Below are 8,305 nucleotides of genomic sequence, written 5' to 3' on the forward strand. Positions count from 1 at the left end.
AGCTCAAGGTGCATCATTAGGTTATTTATTTGAGATTGCTCTGATTTTTTATGCAGGCACTCATACCTATAAGCTTACCTTTTTCACTGCCATTGCTGTGTTAAAGTTCTGATAAGTTGTGTTTTTATTTTAAGTTGATAGTAGACATTTTTTATTTCTTCCCTTATTTCTTCAGTGACCTGCTGATCATTCAAGAGTTAATTGTCCAGTCTGCATATGTTTGGGAATTTTACATAGTTCTTCTTGTTATTGATTTCTAGTTTTATTGCATTGTGCTCTGACAAAGTATAGGACATTATTTCAATTTTCTTGTATTTGTTAAGACTTTCTTTATGTCCTAAGGTGTGCTCCTCCTCTTTGGAGAAAGTTCTGTGTCTGCTGAGAAGAATGCATTCTTCAAATGTGTGAGATAGTCTGTAGATGTGTGTTAAGTCCATTGGACTTATGCCATTGTCTAATCCTGAAGTTTCCTTGTTAATCTTTTTGTCTATGTGACCTATCTATTGGTAAGAATGATTAATTGAAGTCACGCATTCTTATTTTGTTTGGGTTTATTTGTGTTTTTATGACCAGTGATATTTCCTTTATGGAATTGGGTGCACCAATGTTCAGTGCATATATGTTTACAATTGTTATATCCTTCTATGTTACCTTTATCAAGATGAAGTTACCTTATCTGAATCTTCTAACTTTGGTTTGAAATCTGCTTTGTCAGATATGAGTACAGCTACTCCTGTTTGCTTTTGGGCTCCATTTGCTTGGAAAATCTTTTTCCACCTTTTCATTCTAAGCCTATGTTTCTCTTTGCCATTGAGGTGCATTTCTTGTAGGCAACAAATGGTCAGACCTTGTGTTTTAATCCATTCCACCAGTATGTGTCTGGTAGAATAACATTTAGAGTTATTATTGAAAGGTATATAGTAATTATTGCCATTTAATTTGCTTTTTAGTGCTTGATTTTTCCTTATGCCTCACTTGTTTATCTACTATCTAGTGAGATTTGCTCTTTCTCATTTTTTCATGACTCTTTTTATCTGCCTCTTCTTTGTATAGGATTCCTTTAAGTATCTTCAGATACACTAGTTTAGTGGTTGTGAATTGCTTTTGCTTTTGTTTTTGTTTATCATGGAAGGTTTTTATTTTCCTTCAATTATGAAGCTTAACTTTTCTGGGTAAAGTAAATAGGTTTCCTTTTAAAGTTTCTGCTGAGAAATTTGTTGTTATTCTAATGAGTTTGCCTTTATAGGTGACTTAGTGCTTCTATCTTGAAGTTTCAATATTCTTTCCTTGTTCTGCATGCCTGCTTTAACTAGATGTGATGTGCAGGGGTTTTATTCTTGTCTTGTCAGTTTGTAATTCTAAAAGCCTCTGTACCTGGATAACCATTTCCTTCTCAATAGTTGGGAAGTTTTTACTATTATTTATTGAATATGTTTTCTATGCCTTTAGTTTGTACCTCATTTCCTTATTTTATGTCCATAATTCATAAGTTTGGTCTTTTAGTGGTATCCCAGAGGTCTTGCATGCTCCATTTATACTTCTTCAGATTTTTTTCCTTTATCTTCATTTGCATGTTTTAATGTATCTACTTTGTCTCCATGCCTCAGTATTCTGTCTTCAGTTTGGTCCAGCCTACTGGAGAGACTTTCACCTAAGATTTTATTTGGTTTATTGAGTTTTTCATTTCCAGAATTTCAATTTTATTTTTTCAGAATTTCTGTACCTTTATTGAATTCCCCATTCATGTCTTGCATTGCCCTCTTTATCTCATTAAGCTTTGTTTGAATTTTCTTGGAATTCATTTGAGCATTTATTTGTGTCCTCTTTAATTTTGTGATCATTCATATAATAATTTTTTTTAATTCTTTACCTAAGATTTCATCCACTGCACTATCAATATTATTACTGCAGTTATTTGAGTTTTGGAATAGTCACATTCCCTTATTTGCGTGTGTGCGTGTGTGTGTGTGTGTGCGTGTGTGTGTGTGCATGTGTGTGTGTGCGCGTGTGTGTGCGTGTGTGTGTGTGCATGTGTGTGTGTGTGCGTGCGTGTGCGTGTGTGTGTGTGCGTGTGCGTGTGTGTGTGCGTGCGTGTGTGTGTGTGCGTGTGTGTGTGCATGTATGTGTGTGTGCGTGTGCGTGTGTGCGTGTGTGTGCATGTATGTGTGTGCGTGTGTGTGTGCATGTGTGTGCGTGTGTGTGTGCATGTGTGTGTGTGCATGTGTGCGTGTGCGTATGTGTGTGCGTGCGTGTGTGTGCGTGCGTGTGCGTGCGTGTGCGTCTGTGTGTGTGCATGTGTGTGTGCGTGCGTGTGTGTGTGCGTGTGTGTGTGTGTGCATGTGCGTGTGTGTGTACGTGCGTGTGTGTGTGCGTGTGTGTGCGCGTGTGTGTGCATGTGTGTGTGTACGTGCGTGTGTGTGCGTGTGCATGTGTGTGCGTGTGTGTGTGCGTGTGTGTGTGTGCGTGTGCGTGTGTGCATGTGTGTGTGCGTGTGTGTGCGTGTGTGCATGTGTGCGTGTGTGTGCGTGTGTGCATGTGTGTGTGCATGTGTGTGTGTTTCTGCACTGGGATTTGTGCATCTGAGGCCAAGTCATTGGCTGGGAATTTTAATCACCTTTGGCCTTTCATTTGAAATATTCTCAATATTCAGGCAGGACAGTGTAGTGACTTTACTGAAGTGTTACCTCTCACCACTGGACTAGGGGTATGGCTCAGTAGCCAAGCATTTGCCCATATTCTCAAGGGACCAGGCCTGTTCCCCAGCACTGCTCAGACCAAAGAAAACTGGCTAGAGGGCTACTGGAGTGGTTCAAGTGGTAGAGTATCTGTCTTGCAATCATGAGGCCCTGAGTTCAAACACCAGTACCAAAAAAATAAATAAATAAAATTCACATGGAAAACTAGCTATAGTCCTTTGTAGAAGAGACTGGTTGTCCAGTTCTGAGCTGCTTTCACTATAAAAACTTCCATTCTTTATGTGCTGGAAGCTGCTGCTGACTAAAGGGATCTTTAGAGCCTGTGGGCTGGGCAGGTTCCCACTTGTTCCACAAGCCTCCTTGTTTGTATTTCCAGGGATAGCAAGCATCTAAGCCTGTGTGTGACTCCCCAAATGCATCAGAGAGTGAGGGGAGCAAGCAGAGCACTGGGTTCTGCACTGGCAGTGAGCAAATTGAGGGACCCAGGCACCCTGCTTGCTGGTCTCAATACTTACAGACCTTCCTTGTAGACAGAAAGAGACTGTGGGTATCACCTGACTTGTAGGGTGTAGGCTCAGGTCCCTCAGATCCACTTAGCAGACAGGAGACAGGCCCTAGAGACTGAATATTATGCCAGCCAAAGGCTCAAGGCTTTGTTTCCACCATGACCCTCAGGTAGTGGAACTTGATCCTTGCCAGCCAGCAAGGACAGGGGCCCTGACCACTACATCTTTCACTGACAGAGCTCCCTGCTGCTTGAGATTCTCTGCAGGACCACATCAGACACTCTGCATCTCTATGACTTCCTTTTGTGGTCATCTCTTACACAGACATTGTATCTGGGTGTCCCAAGACTCCCTGAACCATGATTATTCCTTATTTCAAGCCCCCAAAGTAATTAAGTCCTGAGCAACAGGCTTTCTCACAAGAAAAAGCCTATAGCTTTTTCATCTTGCTATAGCTCTCACATATAAGGGGAGTGACAGAAAATCTTTCTTCCCTGAGGCTAGCCTCAGGAAATTTCACCAAATCCCTGCACTCAGTTTAGGGTTGGCAGGGATGGTGTAGGTTTATACTGTGGTTTGCACTGCCAGTCTGTTGCCAGGGCCATCTGGTTTATCTTGTGATTGCATATTCAGCTTCCTATCAACTCCCAGTAAGCTGGGTATGGAGCTTAGAACTGTTTGCTGATCTCCTCTGTTGCCTCATTTTCTTCATGCTGTTCTACTGTTCTGCCACTTCTTTCATGATTCCTGATGCTATTCCTCCCTTCAGAGTATACTCTCATTTTTGTTACCCTGACTCTTTTTACACACTCACTACAATAGGTTTTTGTAATCTGCCATCTTGCCCTTCCCTCCTGATTTGGCTTTTTGAGACAGAGTCTCACCAGGTAGGCCAGGCTGGCTCAATCTCATGATCCTCCTGCCTCAGCTTCCCATTTCTGGGATTATAGGCATGTGCCACTACATCAAACTCCCCCATGTTTTAAATGTAAAATAGTTCAGGTTTATGAAAAATATGAGTATAATAGTAAAAATATCTAAGTATCTACCATGATCTTAAAACATAAAGCTTAAAACGAAATCATCAATGCATTTCCACACATACACTGATCCCATTCTCATTTTTCTCATCCCAGAGATAAATACCATCTTGATTTGATGACTGTCATTATCCTTTGTGCTGTTTTATCTTTACTACCTGTATAAGCAACCACAAACAATATTGTTTGCCTCATTTTAAAACCTTAAACTCATTATATTCTATTATCTATATCATTTTCCATTTTTCTTTTCTAAACATAATGTTGGAATTTAGCCATAGGTTGGTATTTATTAACTGTGATCCATTTGTATTTTCTGTCATATCTTTTCACTATTGTTGGACAATTAGATATTTTTCCATACTTTTATTATGAACAATACTGCCATCGCCTCTGGTCCTGGTCTCCTTACACACATATTCAAGACCCTCTTAAAATTCCACATCATCACCTAGAATAGCCTCTCACCAGCTGCACAAGTTCTTTGTGCTTCTTCTTGCCAGCACTTCTTTTCATAAAATTTTCTGATTTAATGCCAGTCTGATAGATGTGAAATGGTGTTGCTTAGAGGTTTTAATTTCCCTTTTGCTCATTGTAAGTGAGTTTAAGCATTTTTTCTTGTGTTAATTGATTCTGTTTTTCTCTCCTAAGAAATATCTGCTCATATGTTTACTGATTCTCAATTGGGTTGCTAATTTATTACCAATTTTGTATATATCTTTGTATATTTGAGATATCATTCATTTGAAAGTTAGTAATGAATACTATAAATATCTTCTCTCAACTTGTGGTTCATATTTTCACTGTTTTATACACAAAGCAATATAAGGAATATGTTTTGAGCATTTTATACCTTCTGTATTTGTGTCTTGTTATAATTAATTAACAAACACCTCTGGGTGCCAATGGCTCACACCTGTAATCCTACTTGGGAAACCGATCAGGAGGATTTTGATTCAAGGTCAGTCTGGGGAAATAGTTACAAAGATGTCATCTTCAAAATAACCAGAGCAAAAAGGACTGTGGCTTAAGCAGTAGCGTGCCTGCTTTGCAAGCGTAAAGACCTAAGTTCAAAACCCAGTCTCACTAAAAGAAAAAAAAAAAAAACAAATAATGCCCTATGCTATGAATATGTTCCCCAAAGTTCATGTGTTTAAAACTTTGCTCCTTTTGAGGGGGTGGGCACTGGGGCTTGAACTCAGGGCCTAACACTTCTAGGCAGGTGCTCTTACCACTTCAGCCACTCCACCAGCACAGTATTAAGAAGTGAGATCCTTAATAGGTCGTTCAGTTAAGAGACCTGGCCTCATGAATGGATTAAGTCCATTTGTGAAAGTGGATTAGTAATTGTGGGAGTGGGTTCCTAATAAAAGAAAAGCCATCATTCCTTCCTCCCCTTGCAGAAGGCATCACTAATCAATCCCTGCACTTCAGGCTACTGAGACCAGATTAGGTGTTCCTCAATACAGCGCTCTAGGCAGCCACTCCCAAGTGAGTACCACCGGCTAATGAGATTTTGCTACCTCAGTTTTACCACAAACCTCAGATTAGGAAAACTGCGCTCCTCCATAGTGACAGTGCCTTTTCATTACATGTAAGTGATTCAGATGTTTGCTCTTATTACCTTTCTTATTTTTTAACTTTACTTTTGATGAGTATAATATTAATTTATTCCCTGATAATGGAAAATTTGTATTTTCAATTATATGATATTTTTAAGTATAATACTAGCAGCACTACATTTTGATCAATGAGTTCTCAAATCTAATCTAAATAAATCTGTTTATGTAACCAGCCTATGATCAGGGCTTTGTTGTGTTGGTTGGTTTGTTGAATTATGTCATTGATGAAATACAGTTCAAAGGTACACATTTATAGGAGTATCAGGTGATAGCCTCACTGATGTAAAATAATATCATATATTTTTATATGCAATAATGCTTATTTATGCAAGTGTAACTAATCATTAAATGTATCCTGGATTCTGAACACTATAAGGTAACTTCTCAGCCTAAAAAGGTGACTTAAAAAGTGTTTATATTTTATTGGGATCGCAATGAAACAAGAGTATATTCAAGTTTTAGCAGGAGGTTTGTTGTCTACGAGAATCCTGTCTCATGTGATGCTCTAGTTTGCTTTATAGTGGAACTTTCTCTGGAAGGCACTTTCCAAAAATAATAGGTTGGAGTGTGAGAATGGGCTCCGTTCTCAGTAGAAAGAGCTGGGCTTTGGACTCAATTTCTTCTCAGTGTCATACTAGCTATATAACACTGAGCGAGTTGTTAACCTTTAAGAGCCTCAGTTTCTTCATCCTCAAGATGGAACTGATACTCCTAACTTGTAAGGATGATATAAAGATTAGAAATATGCAATTTTTTTTAAAGACAGAGCTTATTGTAAACCCAGGTCACAGGTTTGATCCAGGCACAGACATTATTTTATTCCCCGTAGTAGAAAGGACTCTCCAGACATTGGCCCCTGGGAGGCATGTGCAAAACATTTTTTTCCATTCTGTCATCCAGGCATCCACTGAGACTTTCCTGTTACTCCAGCACCTACCTCTTACTCTCTGTTCTTTATTCCATTTGTAGTTTTTTCACTACCCAGAATTATATTCTAAGCTTGTAAGTTAATTTGCTCCTATTTAACTTCACCATTAAAAAAATAAATTCCATCTGGTGGAATGGCTGAAGTGATAGAGTGCCTGCCTAATGAGCATGAGGCCTTGAGTTCAAACCCCAGTATTGCCAAAAATATATATATACATACACACACACACACACACACACATACATACACACATATAAATTCCATGAGGGAAGGCAATGTAGCTCTCTTTTTCACCACAAACTCCTCAATGCCTAAACAGTGAATGGAATGTATAGTGAATTCAATAATTATTTTAAAAAATAAATGATTCAAATTATATACTCTTTTCAACTGAACATAAAATTTGGCTTTGACTGAAGAACTCTTAAGTAATTGACCTAAAAATATTATTGGGCAACTTTGGTTTTACTGAAGACTTTGTGTGGAAAATGGATAAAAAGGATTTATATAGGAAGTCTTCATTAAAACTTGATATATCAATTAGCTGGGGATCCCATCAACTAGCTGGGGTATAGCTCAGTGGCAGAGTACTTTCCTAGCACACTCGAGGCCCTGGGTTTGATCTCTCACACCAAAGAAAAAAAGGAATTGTTTAAAACTTGCTCAATTTCACAAATAATAAAAAGAATGCAAATTAAAAGTGTATGAAAAAGCCTGAGGTATTACAACCTAAGAGAAAGTGAAAGAACTACAAGAAATCGGAGGGTGAAGTGAGTTGCCTGGCTCAAAGCCCACTTGCCTGGCATGAAATGCCAAGGTAAGGAAGGTATTTAGGGAGTAGGCAGTAATGTGAGATTTATTACATACAGAGGATACTGTGGTTCAGATATGGTTTGTCCTCCAAAGGTTCACGTGCTAGAAGCTTGGTTCCCAGGGTGGCAGTGGTGGCAACTTTATGAGGTAAAAGATAATTAGATCACAGGGGCTCCAAGCTTGTGAATGGATTTACGCTGTCAGCTTGCCTGAGATTGAGTTGATTCCCATGAGACTGGTTTGATAGAGCAAAGCCTGACCTCTCCTCACTCTTGAGCTTCCTGATAAATAAGATTTCTTGTAAGTAACAATTTCCTCCACCTCAATGCAGTACTCTCTTAGTCTTTAGTGATGCCCCTCTGTCTATTCACCCAGCCTTATCCACACCCATGGTCCTTTTGCTCTTCTTTTGGTGTGTACTCATATGCAAGTACTCCCTTTCCTCTTACTAACTGATGAACTAAGCTACATCAATCTCTAAACAGGCCAGAGATGCTATCCAAATTTGGAGAAACATTTAAGAACTAGTCAAAACTAAAGATTTTTTGGCTCAAATTCAAGATAAGGATAAACAAACCCTGCCCAAATGAAATCTAGTTCTGATACATTTTTCTGCTTTCTAATTAAAACCAAATGCTTGAATATCTTCCAAATTACCTCTGATGAAATCCATGGTATTATTTTGCATTGTGAAAGCAAA

The sequence above is a fragment of the Castor canadensis genome, chromosome 6 (genome assembly GCF_047511655.1).
Source record: "Castor canadensis chromosome 6, mCasCan1.hap1v2, whole genome shotgun sequence".
In the NCBI taxonomy this organism is placed as follows: Eukaryota; Metazoa; Chordata; class Mammalia; order Rodentia; family Castoridae; genus Castor; species Castor canadensis.